A 17065-nucleotide genomic window follows, 5' to 3' on the forward strand; every position below is an offset into this window, starting at 1 on the left:
TAAGAGAGGATTTAATACTTAAGAAAAAAACTCTAATGAATCCACTACTCGGCTATTTTGTTGATTTTTTTTTTCTTAAGATAATCAATTCATTATTGATTGCGGTCATTTTTATCTTTTTATTTTTTAGATGATAAAGATGAAGATAAAATCGTCGGATTTCTCCTTTAACCATGTGATGGGGAATCCAATTGCAGTAAACTGGTTATTTGTTTTGGGGTGTCTGTTGTTGTCCGTAAAGACGCCTCCCAACCCGGAAACAGCTCCTCTCCATATTTGTTGTGATCCGTGATGATAAAGAAACAGCCAATCAGCGGTGGCCTGGGCCTTTAGACCACACCCACACCTGCTGATCACGAGTGGGTCCGCGTGCGCCCACAGCCGATCTTGACCAATCAGAGCGCTCCGCTGTGAGAGCAATGGAGGAGGAGGAGTAAAGGAGGCGGGACCTATGGCGGTGTGTGACAGCTTCGAGTTCGGTGCTGCACCAAAGATAGGAAGAAGATGAAGAGCTCTCACTCTGAGGATCTGATAGAAGTGCCACTAATCTTCGTCTGCATCACAGCCACTCAGTAAACCAACTCTTAATCCAGGTCTTGGTTAGAATTACACCGATTTAGTCAGCCGTATACTACTAACAAATGAGTTTGTAGCTTTTGGTGGGAAACTTGAATTTTAATTTTCCTATCACACTTTTGCCTTCAGTCAACTTTGATGAATCTGTTTTGATGCGGCCTCTGAGAACAGCCTGACCTTTCAGCAGGGACCTTCTGTGGCTTACCCTCCTGGAGGGTGTCTTCTAGAGCAGTGGTTCTCAACTGGTCCGGCCTCAGGACCCACCACTCTGTCTTATGACAGATTGCACACCAAGTTTCCAAAAAATTTTTTGACAAAGCATGTTTAGTTAATTGAATATGTTGCAGTTTGGAGCATGATTGGACCAAAGCATCTGATATAAAAAAGAAACGGGACAAAAATGACAAATTTTATACTCTCTTCCCCATCATTATGTGTCCATTTTTGCCAATTTTCCAGAGAATTTCTGAAATTACTTCATTATCATGGGAAATATAGCCATTTATTGCAGTAAGAGGAGATACATCAGTTGAAATATTGATCAAACATTTAAACTGACCCAATTTCACAGTAAAACAGAGTAAAATAAAAGGTATCAATGCATGTCCAATAAGGACTTCAGGACTTTTGCCACCATTTTTTTTCAGACACCTAGTTGGGACCCACTGAAAGCTGCCCCACAACCCACTTTTGGGTCCCAACCCACCAGTTGAGAACAACTGTTCTAGAGAAATGTCAAGTCAGCAGTCTCCCCATGTGTGTACTGAACCAGAGACAGAGAGAGAATGAAGGCTCAGGAAACCTTTGAAACCTGGACTTTTCCACAATACTGTAATACTTAGAGATTGTGGATTTTAGATTTTTGTGAGCTGTAAGACATAATCATCGAGATTAAAACAGAAAAGGTACTGAAATGTTTCACTTTGTATAAAAGGAATGAAGAATAGATTAAAATTTAACTTTCTGAAGTAAATCTTTGACAAGATATTCAGATTTTTTGAGATGTACATCTATTTTGTGAAAAGTCACGTTCAAGGAAAAACTTTTTGAACAACATTTTTATTAATATAAACAGGATATGGACATGGTTATTACTTTAAAAACTGTATGTTAATCAGGGTTAAAGAAATACATGTCAAAGTTTTGAACAACATATATCCCACCAACCTGTGTCTTTCTTAAAATATTCTCATAAATATCCTGACTTTTAGGCTTAATGCTGAACATCTAATTTGAGAAACTGAAGTTGCTGCTGCGCTTTTACGTCAGAAATAAGTCTTGTTTTTCTTTTGCTGCAAAAGCAAAGACTTGTTTCTGCCAGTTTTATGCCTCTGATTGATTATGTTGATGTTTTATATGCAAGCATTTTTCCAATGCCTTAAATCCTTGGCTACTGTGACATTGGAGGTTATAATAGAAGATTTATAATAGATCTACAGTCCTTAACTCATCATTTTATTCTGTATAATTGAGTTCATTGGCCACTTTGGTCACTCTTGGACTATGACATTAGAGTATCCTTATTTATGAAACAATACCTAATCTGCTTCCATCTTGAAGTTTTCCATAATATAATATAATATAATATAATATAATATAATATAATATAATATAATATAATATAATATAATATAATATAATACAATATAATATAATATTTTGGTAAGTCTAATATGTGTAACAAACGTACTTGTGATGAGGAAATCCAATCTTTGGAACATTATTTTTCCAGTGTACACATTCTACTGCCTTTCAGACTCTAATAAGGGAATAAACGGTTGATAAAACTAAATATAACTCAGTAACTGAATGTATTAAACGATGCTGTCAATCTTTATTATTTCTGTTTATTTTATCCTGTACCATTTTTGGACACTTGTCCAGTAGCTCGCCATGTTTGTAGGGCTCCATCATTTTGAATATAGACGATCTTTGTGCTGCACACGAAAGGGAAAGGAAACGGCGACTTCTCCATCTAAAATCCCCTCCTCTCCTCTCGCTCATCTTTAGCCCTAACGAGTGTTTGATCGATCGGAAGGCATCAGACGACTAACGTTCATTCCTCCGTTTTTGGCTTCCTTGGTCGCTTTTTGCCTCCCCCTCCCGTACAGCCTGCTGTTCACTGTGAGGAATTTGCTTCGTGTGAAATTAAAGGCGCCAGATTTACCGAGCCCGACTGCACAAAGTTGATAGGCAAGCTAGCTAGCTGCTAACTCCTAGCTAGCTCTCTTGCTAACTAGCTTGCAGTGCTAGTCGGGGGACCATTTTCGCAGGGGCGTTGTTTTTTTTTGTCACTTCACTGAAGCTGGTTGCGGTTACATCTCCTGCCACCTGAAGGGTATCCACGCTGAGGTTCTGAGTGGTTGTTACTGGCTAGCGTGCTCGTCGTAGGCTGCTAGCGGATACCTTGCGTATTTAGCCTGGAAGCTAATTGAAGGCCTCAGTCCGACAGCAGCTGCCTCCACCACCAGAGTGTTTGCATAGCCGTGCAGTGGGAGCTGACAGGTGAGTAAGAAACTATCTTTAAACTTATTTGCTGTCAAACTGGATGACAAGCACACATAAAGACGCCGTGTTGTGCTTCTATTTACGATGTATCGTTGGGTTAGCTCGGATGCTATCCAAATATTAGCTTGATTCAGAATGATTGGGGGGGTTGGGGAATCCGCGAAATCACGCCGGAGGTCGCCATCTTTCATTGGATGTTGCTGCAAGCCAGCTAACCAGACATGGCTGCTACTTTCTGCTGCTTGTGAACTTTTAGAGATAACATTTTGGAGATGTTTTGGAGTCATAAACGCGTGTAACTGTGCCGATATTTCGCTGAAAACCAGCTCCAGACACGTACCGGAGCCCAGGAGGAGGGGTGTCTGTGCTCAGCCCTTGGCATGGGCATGGCATGTGAGCTGCAGTCTTTCTCGGCTGTGTCAGCTGCTAAATACGCCTGCATTGCGTCTGTAGTTTAAGTTTCAGAGTAAGGTTGTCAGAATATTTTCAACGTATTTGGGCGACTCAGACAATATGCAGGACTTTGTTAGTCATCGTTGATGATGAAAAACAACAAAGTCCCTGAGATGTGTCTAAGACTAGAGGTGTCATGGTACCAGAATTGTTCATTTGTTACTAGTGACACAGCTGATACATATGTCAACACCAGGGCGACCATAACAACCTAAAACCTGTTAATTTAGTGATTTTTGATGTCCAACCTGCACATTAAAATGAATCACTGAAAATATCAAAACAGACACACTGTTTATTAGGGGTGTAAGAGCTCACAGAGGTCACAGTTGGCTTGTACTTTGGTTTTGGGTAGTGCTGCATGATAATGTGTGAATGCATTTCTTCTGGACAGTCTTGCAATTTGCAAATATGATATATTACTTTTTTATTTTATTAGGTTAGTCCTATAAAGATGAAATATTGCTGAGGGAGACCTAACCAATACACAGTTTCATCAACCAGTACATTTGAACTCATACATTACATTACAAGTGATAAAAACACTTATATTATCAGTTAAAACAGTGACATTCACAGAGGTTTGATTTAAAAGTCTTCATAGATTTAAAAGTATTCAGAGGCACCAAGTTTTGCAGCTTAAATTTAGTCTGCAGATTCATACATGAATGTTATCATGAGTCCACCGTCTCCATCATGGTTTTAGGGGACAATGGTTGGGGGTGCCAGACTGTTTTGGGTCATGCTCCCCCAGGAAAAAAATATGGACAATTTTAAGTTAAATGCATCAATCTTGTACACTGTTGAAGCAGAGTTAAGAGGCTTCATCTATGAAAATCGTGTTATTTTTTAAACAATCCTCTTGTAATTAAATCAGAGAAGTGCTGATTATAATCTGGATTAGCGCCGGGCAATTAATCACAAATGAGATTAAATTACAATAAGGCATTCTGCACTTTTTAAAATGCAGACAGTGCAATATTGGTATAACCTGAAATGTGTCAAAGTACCAGTTTAATACAATCTTTTTTTTCTTTTTCATGCTCCACACATTGTGCAAACATCAAAGTGTCTTTTTAATTTTTATTCCAAAAATCATACCTTTCTTATTCATGTATTTGATTTTCTTCATCAAAATGAGAAAAATATGAAAAATAATCATCATCATTGATGTCAAATTTACTTTACAAGCCAAAATCACAATGAGATATATTTTTTTAAATAAATTGTTTATCCCTAATTTAACTCACCTAGTATTGTGCTTGTTATGCTATGGTATGATTTCTTGCTTATGTTGTTTAACGACATGTAAGAAAATAATTGCAATATTAAATACCAATCGCAATTTTTTTGGGGACAAAAAAAAAATTGCAATGAGATTATCTTTGCATATCAATCAACCCTAATTGAATGGCCAATTCCATTTTCCAGGTTTTCCTGGTCTGACCTGATGATTCAGATTTTGGAAGATACAGATTTTCTTTCCTTAAAAAAAATGTGTTACTGACTCCAAAAAGTTTTTTTTACATTGTCTTTTAGGATTTTTATCTTTCTGTTCGTAATGAAACATTATCAACACTCCATCTAAAAAATCTTAAACTGCAGCAGGTCACATGATCATCTCTGATTTTAACTTAAACTGATCGCCTACTGAAAATTGTGTTGCAGTCTTAACTTTCCGTATTCTTGTTTACTTTTATTCCATAATTTATGCTGGAGTTGTTATTTTTGTTTTCCTAAGCAAAGCAAAATCTATTAAAACAGCGTGTGAATGTAATTTCAGTGTTAAGTTTACATTCTAGAGAGCAATAATTTGTCGGCAGCTGTTTTTACGCAGAGATTCAGCGATAAAGGTGAAAGGGAAAGCCACAACGAGCAATTCACACAAAGGTGTAACAGAGCCGTGCATGCCCGAGCTTACACACACACACCCCGGCGTCCTGTAATCGGATGGCAGCCGCTGCGCGAGCTTCTGCTTTCATTGAAACTCGACACTGGATTTCTTGGTTCAAAACTTTGTATTTTCTTAATGAAATACGGGGAAAACAACAAGAACATTCATTTTGATCGATTAGATCCAATATAATTTTTTCCTCCATGTTTCTGAGTTGGAGGTCCGACTTTAAGCAGCGTCACAGCGCACGTATTTACGTCAGAGGTCGTAAACTTCAGAGTACCGCGCTCACTTGAACACATCATGGAACTTTCCAGACGCTGCTGTGAGCAGAGATGTGTCTGCTCTCTCCTCTCCTGTACAGAGTGTGATCAGCTCTCTAACCTCGCAGTCTCTCCAGTTAATCCACATAACTGGCGGTGACGTCCTTTCAGACTCGCGCAGAAGTCTGTTACGGCTCTGATACTACCTCTTGATCCGGATCAGAGGTGGGGCAAGATCGACCCCCCCCCCCCAAATTGCAGAACGGTCGCTTTCATACAAAACGGTGTTGTGGAACGAAGGCGTAACAGACACAGAAAAGAGAGGCAGTGTGAAAGTAGCTTTTATTAACACTCTGTTCCTCCCTCTTCTTAGTGTTACTCAGGAATGAATCATATCACAGAAACAGAAGTTTACAGCACCTGTTTTCTCTCTAACTCCTAAAGCGGTTATGAATTATCCAACAAATAACTAAAATCAGTGGCTGTTTCACTCAGATAGAAGTGAAATCTCTTAGCTGAGTGCCTCTGTCTTTCTCTTTGCCTCAGCCAGTAAACTGTACAAAGAGTTTTTCTTTATTTACATATGTTTTAAATCTGCTGCACACACTGAAATGATAGTTTGTCTAAAGTGATGATACGTGCGATTAAAGCTCGGTCTTCTAAACTACACGCTCACATGCAGAGGTTTAGTCACTTAAAATGAGAATATTACTGGAATAATTAATAAAACAATGTACAGTGCTGCTATCCCATGTGTGTAAGAGACAGTGGGAGCGCATAAATCCACGTGGATATATAGCTCAGATCTTACATTAGGCTACGTGGAGAGGAAAAAGTGCAGGGAAAGTTCTGTGAAATATTTCAACGATTTGTCCCATCAGGCTTTGAGTGTCTGAAGCTCAATCACCCGTTGCGGAGCGTTTGCCCACAGCACACTCCCTGGAGCTGTTCTCTGTGAACGCAGCAGCGCTCATGTACACACGTGGGTTCACTGGAGGTCGGCTTTATGAAAATGCCAAAATTGCTCGGTCATCAAGGAAAATGCAGAGAACGATGATGCAGTTTGAGGTGTGTATGTCTCAGGTCATACAAACATATGAATATAGTAGCATGAAAAAATGCAAAACCTGAAGTTTTTACAGTACTGATTTCAAAATAACATAACTTTCCTCACTGTTTTTGTTATTTTTTGAAAATAAGAATAAGATAACTTCTATATGATGCAACAGTGGCAGTATTATAAACTTAAAGGTCTTTCTGTAGGTTTTTTTTACGGAGTATTTGTTGCAAAAATAATGTCAGCCTTTTATGTGATTATGTAAATGCACATCCTGACATTGTAATTACAATTAGATTAATCATGCTGTAATTATCAGTGTATTTTATTTTTGATTTGAAAAACTATATATTTTCTATTTCGGTTATTTAGAGCCTCCCACAATAGTTGGTACAGTCTGTAGAGGGGATTCCCAGTTCAGTGGTTTTGGTTCCATTCCTGCTTTGGTTTTTGCGGTCACAGTTGGGTAAAGGACAAAAACAAGAATCAAATTATCAAATTAAATTCAACTTCAGTGAACAATGCCTGCACAATTGATCTAAGTGTAATCACAATGTCAGGTCTTTACAGAATCACAGAAAAGCTGGGACTATTATTGTAGTGTTAAAATAACTGGAGAAGCCATGAGTTGCATTTTCAGTTGAATTTGGGGAAAAGCTCTTGAAGCATGAGTTGGGCTGGGCTTTTTCAGTTCCTTTGGTTTGATTTATTTATTGCAAAAAGCTGAAAGTCTACATTTTCGCAATAAACCAGATTTGCAATGGATGTTGAATAACTTGGATTGAAACTGTAAGTAGTACGTGAAAGGTTTACAAAAATGTCTGCAGGAAGGTCTTAAGGTTTACAATCATGCCACGATGGCATTTGGCAGACGTACCTTTATTTTCTAAAACGGACTTTTTAAAAAATATATTAACTTATTTTGAAAGAAATGCTGTAAAGAAATGAGCTTTTGTATTTTTTCAGCTTCTTATTTGTATGGTTTGAGTTGTGAAATACACTCTTCAAAACGTATCATTATTCTGTGTTTTAATTGATAACCAGGCAAGTAGACTCGTGATATTTTTGTTTTATCACGATCACAAATGGAAATATTTTCAAATATAATCCCAAATCTTTCAGTAAAACAGTGAAATGAATTTTCCTCCAATAACTTTAACCCTTCTTCTCAGCTAAATCTTTAAATTACTTTTTATTTTTATGTTTTTATAAATATCCAGGTCCCACTAAAACATGCAGATTTCCCTTAATATTTACTATTCATTTGTTTGCTTGTTTGTTTGTAGTTTTATTTTTCAGCAGTGCATCTAAATCATAAAATTAAAATGCATAAATCAGGGCCTGGCCACCCCAACCAGAATGTCTATATTTGCCCCTAATGCAAAAACCCCCATGCATTAGATCAGTGGTTCTCAACCGGTCCAGCCTCAGGACCCACCAGTCTGTTTTATGACAGACTGCCCCCTAAGTTTCCAAAAAAAAAAATTCAACAAAGCATGTTTAGTTAATTGAATATGTTGCAGTTTGGAGCATGATTGGACCAAACGCCTGATATAAAAAAGAAACGGGACAAAACTGACAAATCTTATACCCTCTTTCCCCATCATTATGTGTCCATTTTTGCCAGTTTTCCAGAGAACTTCTGAAATTACTTCACTATCATTGGAAAAGTCGCCATTTTATTGCAGGGAGAAAAGATACATTAGTTGATCAAACATTTAAATTTACACAATTTCACAGTAAAACAGGGTAAAATAAAAGGCAATCAGTGCATGTCCAATAAGGACTTCAGGACTATTGCCACTATTTCTTTTTTCAGACACCTAGTTGCGACCCACTGAAAACTCCACGACCCACCTTTGGGTCCCGACCCACCAGTTGAGAACCACTGCGTTAGATTTGGCCAGCTGCAGGACAGAGAGAGCAACAAGAGAGGGAAAGAGGCTACTTTCACCCAGGTAAAAGTCAGACAACTTTGTTTTTCTTGACTTTATCGACCTGATTCACAGACTGATGCTGCTTCTGCTCAGAGCTTCATTGTCTGCCTTCATACGTTTAAAAACATGATTTCTTACTGTGACTGACTAATCTGACAGAGAAGATGAAAAGAGAGGAGGTGTGCTACTAGAACTGAACGGTCCCTCATGGTCTGATCATTTAGAAATGGTCCTGTCTGTTGAGATGAGCTCAGCATTGGGCTGCTTTCTCATCAGAGGCCATTGCTCACTGATGATCTGCTACTCCCTGAGCTACCATTATAAACCAGCAATAATCCACCCAAATGATCTTAAACAGAATCAAAGTCAGTGCTGTGAAAAATGGATGCACTGGTCAACACCATCAAAACTATTATTGTGACGTAGGAGCTGCCTACATGTATGCGTCAATAAAGATATTAAAATGAAAGCTGTTGCGGTATAAGACAACTCAGACAAATATTAAATAAGAATCCAGTTGAACTTAGGATGAAATTCATTTACTGGTCCTGCACCAGTTCGGGTTTGATTGATTGCCATGCCATCCATGGAGCAGAAGTGTCAGTGTGTTGAGTCAAAGAGGAACACGAGTAGACACACGAGAGTAGAACATGGACGTTGTCCTGCGTATTCTACTTATACCTTTTTATTCACCTTAAAAGTTGGCACATACCAATGCCACCAATATATCAGCATGAAATGATGAGTAATTGTTTGTGGTGATGACTGCAGGTGGATCCAGCTGCCTCTTTTGGACTCTATAAATGAGACCCAGTACAAAAAAAATCCTCCCATTCTTGCCGCTTTGGAATACTGGACGACCGTGACCATACCAGTGGGCTTTGGTGCCACTTTTTAACTGCTTTTCTCCCTTGTTAGGTCATAATGGTGCGTTTAAAGAAAATTTGAAGTATACAGATGGGTTAATAAAGCTGCTGGAGTGCTGGTTTAATTAAAACCACTCCTCAGTTAAGGACAAGGGACAAGCAGAGGAGGGCAGACAGACTGGTGGGTGGAAATCAGCACACAGGAAGACAGTTTTACCTTGGGAGACGCCTGTGAAAGGCTGTAGCTGATATACCAGGGTGACTTATAGTGGGAATTTTACAGTATGGACTGGAGTGTGCAGTTGCAAAGTCATTCATGAACAGTTGGTGCAACTGTCATTTGTGCTAAGTCACTGCCTGCATACATCAGTTTTGGACCTGACTGGCTTATTTGCTCAGAAGGCTGGACATGAAAACAGGTCTTGAGCACTTTTAATACTCAGTGACAGGGTTTTACTGCATGCAGGTGCTCTGGCCTTTGGTTAAGCCTTTGACCCTCTCTGCCAGAGGCTTTTAAAAAAATGAAAGCAGGGGCAACTTGTTAGACATGTTTTCTTTTGCCTCATTCCAGTGATTGGCACACCACATCTGACGTCTATAAGACATATTTTCTAAAGCCAAAGTTTCACCACACAGCTGATTTGAAGGTGAATATGTTAAGCTCCTCTGCTGTGTCATCTTTCTACGTTAGGCTGGCCACACTGCACGGTTTAAAGCCTGACTTAGGACGTTTGTCAAAATAATCCAGACGTGTTTTCCATATGAATATTTGACTGCTTCTATTGGCGGTAGTGCTTTCTTAACACTGAATCGTAAGTATTAAACATGTTTGATAATTAGGACTTTAGGTCAGACTGCCTCCTATGGAATACCCTCAACAACCTCTTGGGGCTTTTCCATGACACGGCTCGGCTCGACTTGGTTCGACTCGGCACAGCAGCCCAGCGCGGATGGGGATTTGCTTTTCCACCACAACCGAGCTACCTGTTTGAGGGTGCGTCTAGATCTGATAACGCCGTGTTTTGAGTCCTCCTTGATCTCTCTACACTGTCCAAAGCAAAAATCGGACTGCAGACCGACAGCGCTGCACGTTGTTTTTTTTCACATTCTGTCTCTCTCTTTCCGCGACCAATAAACAAACAATAATTCACACACTCATCATCAAAGAAGAGAATATTCCTGCAGATAAGTTAAAGAACAGTCTTCTGATGATTGATTTGTGGGTCTCTAGACAGCAGAACATGAACTCAATCATATTTTTGGATTGAGCGGTGAGAACTTCATGCGTTACTAGCGCCAGTTAAAGACCGACTCTGTCATGGGCTAAATGTTTTAAAGTCTAGAATTTATTTGTCTATCAGACAGGGAAAAGGTCAAACTTTTGTTATCAGTAGGTGCCGAAAAAGTTGTATTCCTGGATCTGTGCCTGGTACTTTCTGCTCTCACTCGTCAGTGTGAGAAGCTGTGTGCAACTATCGGACTGTAGTATGCTGAAAAATCTGGATTATTGGTCAAGTGTCATAAATAATTAAGTCATACAGTGAATGCTGACACCGCTGTAACAGAGTTATAGACAGCTGGAGCAGAGGCAGGGGATAAAACGTATCTGCTGAAAATTTATCATTGGGGGGGGGTATCAATAGCAGAAGGGGTAAATTCCCCTGACAAATTGCACCCTGCAAACTGCTTGGACATCAGCGAGGCACTCGTGGAGGTGCGGCTTGGTGCGGCTCGGCCAAAATGGTGATGGAAAAGCAAATCAGCATGGCTTGGTTTGGCTCAGCCAAAAGCCGTTGTGGAAAAGCCCCATATGAGAGCAAGCAGACCGGGTAATGTCGCTATCTGGACGTGAGGTACTTTAACAGCTCACAAACACAACCATACCTTCATCTCAGCCAGGATTTCACTCGTATTGTTATTGCCAGGACAGCAAGCGGAGATTTTGACTAGAACTGAGCAGTAATACGGAAATACCGTATCCCAGACTATTTAAAAAGCAGCCATGGTGTTTCTTTAAGTACAGTCTTAAAGATAGTGCCATGTAATGTTAAAATTAACGCCTTAAGATTAGGCTATGTGTCCGTGTCCACCAGCAGCTCTACTGCCAGTGTGTGAAGATGATGCACAGCGCACCATGGCCCGGTCTGGTCTTCTCTAAAGTTAAACTGTTAAACGTACATTGCTTAGCACCAATGTGATCCACAGCAGTGTGAGTTTAAAAACAGGTTAATTCCTCTTTCTGTGTATCAGTGATGAGAGATAAAGTTTAGGCTACCAATAACCACATGTGCTGCTGCAGCGAAGTCAAGCACAGTTAAGTCATCATCAGTTTTTAAAAACATTTAAAGTTGTCTTAACTCCTTTTTATGTGAAATGTAGACGAGGTTGATCTGTGCGTGTTGGTTATTTTAGGCTCTAACGTAGTCGGTAACCTTTCTAAGCTTCCCATAAAGGGAACTTACAGCAGGATGGGGCTTACTATGTTCTCACAAAAAATACTTAAGGCCCGTCTTTATCCTTATAAAAGCACATGGAACATTACTTCACTCTCATAGATACTATATGACTGTGATCATCAACTGGAGGATTATCTGGATCATCACATCAGGCCCCTCGCAGCTTTCCATCCCGCCCCCAGAGGATTTATAAATTCAGAAAATTTCATAGGGCAAAAATACGGCATGTTATTGTTGAAACTTTTTCTTGATGTCTAAATAAAACCTTCATCCTGGCAACTTTTCAAACAAGAAGCACACTAGTATTTCTGTAATTTGGCATGGTAAGCACATGCTTATTATTATTATATTGATTAAAGCTGCAGCTTTTTCATATCAGTTGTCCACATACGTCTCCTTGGGAGTGCAATTTCCCCCTCTGAGAGTCTTCACAGAAGATCTGTTTCCTGCATGCATTTTAGCTAATCTTGACACAGCATATTAGCATCAAAGTCAGTGATAGGCAACCTGGGAGCTCCAGAAATATGCAGCTATAATATCTTAAATATCTCAACGGCCCCCTTGTAGCTGATTGATCTCACTGTTAAAGGCTTAAAGTGTGATTCATTTTGGAAGGATTTTTTTTAACACTAACATGTTAATTAAATGAAAACATTGATTTTATTTCAGTTTACTCCGATGTCCGGCTCCCAAAGCATTGGTCAAGAGAAAGCTGGCCCTAGAAAATGGAGTAGATGACCCCTGCTGTATCATGATGATAGCTGTGTTTTATTATTTTCATATTTCCTCTTGATGATGGGGTTGGAAGAAAGCACATGAGCGCCTGCAGAGCTGTGGGGAAGGTTTGATGGTATTAAAAACCAGATACAGCCAAATCCTAATATCAACTGTCCTCCATGCTTTTCTTCAGACGTCAGATTTTATCACGGAAGATTCTGTGAGTTCTCATGTGGGACGTCCTCATTGTGAGATCTTTAAAACAGACCACAGGTGTATGGTCTCACAGTTTTACTGCTTTGAGGATCATGAGATTAAACAAATTGAAACTGTCCATTTTGAAATCATTTAGGTTTTAAGAATCGTCTAGTTTGTGGCCAGTAGGCCTGTGAGATATAACGATTATTTCACCCTTTTCAATTTTTTTGTTTAGGACGATTTAAAAAAAGAAAAAAATCTAGATTTTCGGGAATTACTTAGAGCTCCTCTTTCTCTCCCACTTGGGCACCGTAGTTTGAACCCTCCCTTGCCACAGAGACACACACACAACAGCACAGCTACGGCACAAATCTGGAGTTTCATTCAAAGAACTGTATATTTTTTGTCAGCTGTTTGGAAGTGGTTCCTGTTTGCAGCTTCAGACCATGAACACACCACAGCACACTGCAATATTTGTTATAAAGCTGTAGCAACTAAAGGAAGCAGCAAACGTGTGTCAACATCCTTATCAAAGATATACAGCTGAGAGGCCAAAGTGTGTCTCACTACAGAATTGATGAGACTGTGAAACCCAACAAACACACACTTAAAGCAGCCAATAGTAGTGAAATCCAGTGGTTTGCACTGGGTGGTTAAACCAGTATCAATACTGTTGATGGTAAAATTTCTGCCACAGAACGGATTTCTGCATCACCATCATTACCAGTGTTTAAATGGGTGCGTTCAGCCGAGGCACGACGCAGCCACTAGCTAGCAAAGTGATAAAAAACGTCTTATTTTGAGTCCAGAATGAGGACCGTGTTCGCTTCACAGAGCCTATCTGTCGGTTTCTCTGAGGCTTTAACACAAGCTGGGTCCCCTCGGTTTGTTTTTAGCTCGGTGTTGTTGTGATTCAGCTTAAAGAACAGTTTGAAATGTGTTTCAACTCCTGACTCACTTAATAAGTCCATGTTCAGTCCTAGTGGCGTTAGCTAAATGAGTCAGAGATGCAGTGCTTAACAAATTTATTAGACCATCCAAAGTAAGGTTTATGCCACAGCTGCCCTAAATTAACAGCATTGGTAATTACCAAAATCATTTTTGATGTTTCTGCAATGGTTAATACACCAACATGTAGAAGCTCTTTAACCCAAATGATATTTTTAATGCTAAAATATAATTATTATTGTTATCCATGAATTTTCAAATTTACTGATTTACAAAAAAACTGAAAAAATAGTAAAGCACATAATTATTTCTTGATTAATGTCAAATTATAGTTATTTACTTGCATTCCTGAACAGAAAAATGAGTTTTAGTGGTTGAATGTTATGCTTGATTCATTTCTGACTTCTCAGAGAAGCCCAGTGAGCCGGCTCAAATTTGGGTATAAAAAGGTGAATTCAGTTTGAAATCCCTCATTCCTGTTCAAAATGGTAAAACGTGGAGAGCTCACTGAAAATGAAAGAGTCCGCATTAAAGCACTTCATGATGCTGGATGGTCTCTGAGACAAACAGGGAAAGACATAAAGTGTTCTCACAGTGTGGTCAAGGATGCTTTGGAGTCAACTGTCGAGACTGATACTTACAAAATGCACCAAGGAAGAGGCAGAAAACCAAAGTTAACTGAAGCAGATGTCAGACAGCACAAGATTTGAAGCACTAGAGACAGAAGGAAGAGCACTGCTGATCTTCAGGCAGAGATGAATGCTTCTAGATCAGAGTCTGAGAAAGTCTCCAGAATGACCATAAGCAGACGACTGAGGGAACAAGGCTTAAAGGGAAGAACAGCTGCTAAGAAGCCATTATTGAGGCCTGCAAACATCCAGAAACACCTCAGATGTGCCAGGGAGCACAAACACTGGACTGTTGATGACTGGAAGAAGGTACTCTGGACGGATGAGCCCAAGTTTGAACTCTTCAGTCAGCATGGTCGTGTTTATGTCCGCAGAAAAGCTGGAGAACATTTTGATACCAGATGCATTGCACCCACAGTGAAACACGGTGGAGATTCCATTATTAGCGGGCAAATGAGTGAAAATCCACGGTATCATGAACAAGAACGTCTACCACAACATCTTAGTGCATCGTGGAATCCCTTCTGGACTGAATCTGATTGGTCGTGGGTTCATATAGCAACAAAACAATGACCCCAAGCAGACTTCAAAGCTGTGCGGAGACTATTTGAGCAAGAAAAAGGAATCTGGAGTACTGGAACTGATGGACTGGCCAAGTCAAAGTCCGGATTTGAATGTTATTGAACAAATTTGGGATTTAGTAGATTCAAAGATTGATGGCACAAAAGTTTCATCTAAAGCAACTCTGTGTGAACAGCTAGAAACTATCTGGAACTCAATAACAAAAGAGACTGTGGAAAAGTCCATAAAAACAATGGCAGCAAAAATGTAAACTGTTATCAAGGCCAAAGGAGGCCATACAAAATATGAAGTTTTTTGGTTATTATGTGTGAGAAAGGACTATTTAGTTGTGCCAGTTTGATAAATAAATGACAAAAACATTTTTAGTTTTAAACAAGTTTTTGAAAGATTTATAAAATAGTTATGTTTCTTGTTTTTATGACAGGTGGTCTAATAAATTTGTTAAGCACTGTAAATGTAGAGATGCAGCTGTAAACGCTGCACTTTGCAGAAAGTTGTCGGTACCGCTGCAGAAGCTTAGCTGAACAATGATAAACAAGCTACTTCTGACAATTCCTTCACAATAAAAGCCTGGAGCTGTTGACATTTATTAAAGGCTTTTATTGTGAACGACCCCAATAGGAGATACGGTGTAGTCAATGACAGCTTGACTCGCCTCAGCATTACAGAAGTGAAACTCAAAACTACAGGAGCAGATGCAAAGAAGTGAAGACAGAAAGACCTAAACAATCATTCTGCTGTCATGTTCTACTCAGATATGAGTTCTGTATGCCATCACAGGTTTCTGTAAATAATTGCAGCCTTCTGTGTTGATGTAAACTCTCCTTGCAGACAAAAGTGCATTTTTTTGAGACCAAATTACAGCTTGCTTTTACCTAAGAGGAAAATTCAGCTTGTATTTGTCACATTTAATTCATAAAATAAATGAATTGATTGATTGATGTGTTTGTCATTTGTGTGTGTTTCAAACAAGGATGAGAAAAAATAGTTTAAATCATAAATTGAATTTTTTAAAGAAAATCGGGGATTAGATTTCTACGCCATATCGCTCAAGCCTGATGGCAAGTCAGAATTTTTCTTCATGTCTTTTGTTGTGTGTGCTCCTCTTTCCCCAGGTTTGTACAGTTACACCCTTTACTGCTTCTTGGATCGGTATGTAGATACTATCATGTGACTTTCCTTCCTTTCAGACATATTTGAATGTCTGGCGTACCCCTAGATCTGAACATGCAACATGTAGAGAAGGGGCGAGGGGTGTTTTTGCATCAGGCTTTTGTGTTCTTTACCATTAATGTTTGTATAGCAGCATCATCTTAAATAAGTTGATCATATTTTATTAAAAAAATCTATTATTGCTCATCCCTTTTTTAAAACAGTGCTGTTGTCTCTTCCTTCTTATCCTAAAAATGAGTAGAAGACATTTCTGACATTTCTGCAGTGTTGGGATTATAATTTTTGTTGGATGTAACTTTTGGCTGATGATTATATAAGTACGGTCCAGCGTAAGCTAGCCAGGTGAGCAGAATAATGTGGCTCATATAAATGAGCCGTGTGTCCTATCAGTGGTGCAGCAGCCTGTTGGATGGAGGTAAACTCAGGTTTTACCCCTCCACAGTGACATGTAAGGTCCCAGCTCCCCATCCTCCACTAGGCAGTAACCCACCAACTAAAAATACCCCCCCCCCCCATAGCATTTTTCACTCTTTGGGTCGGACATCAGGCTTATTTTGGAGCGGTAGAGTAACATTTGGAGTATAAATCACCTTTTTTAACACACAGATTTGAAACAAAGCAGTGAAAGGAGGAGGGAGGACAGAGTGAAGCGTGTGTTTTGGTTCTGGCCTCGTCTAGACACTGGGATTGAGTCACTACATCAGCAGAGGAAATGACATGTACTGTGACCAGGGTCAGCCTTTTTATGGCATGTAACAAGCCAAACTGCATTGCAAACATTGTAGGGAGTCTCGTGATTACTCTCTGC

At 39.4% G+C, this 17065-nt stretch overlaps 1 protein-coding gene across 3 annotated transcripts in view; it reads left to right on the top strand.

Moving 5' to 3' along the window:
• The first annotated feature begins 2591 nt into the window (after nucleotides 1-2591).
• The window catches only part of LOC121519952 (la-related protein 4B-like), a 74388-nt gene continuing 59914 nt past the window's right edge, over nucleotides 2592-17065 (top strand). For all 3 annotated transcript variants that reach the window (XM_041803079.1, XM_041803080.1, XM_041803081.1), the window contains exon 1: nucleotides 2592-3081. The gene's annotated coding sequence lies outside the window, so the exon portion shown is untranslated. The remainder of the gene's footprint in view (nucleotides 3082-17065) is intronic.

Source organism: Cheilinus undulatus, linkage group 13, assembly GCF_018320785.1.
Source record: "Cheilinus undulatus linkage group 13, ASM1832078v1, whole genome shotgun sequence".
Taxonomy (NCBI): Eukaryota; Metazoa; Chordata; class Actinopteri; order Labriformes; family Labridae; genus Cheilinus; species Cheilinus undulatus.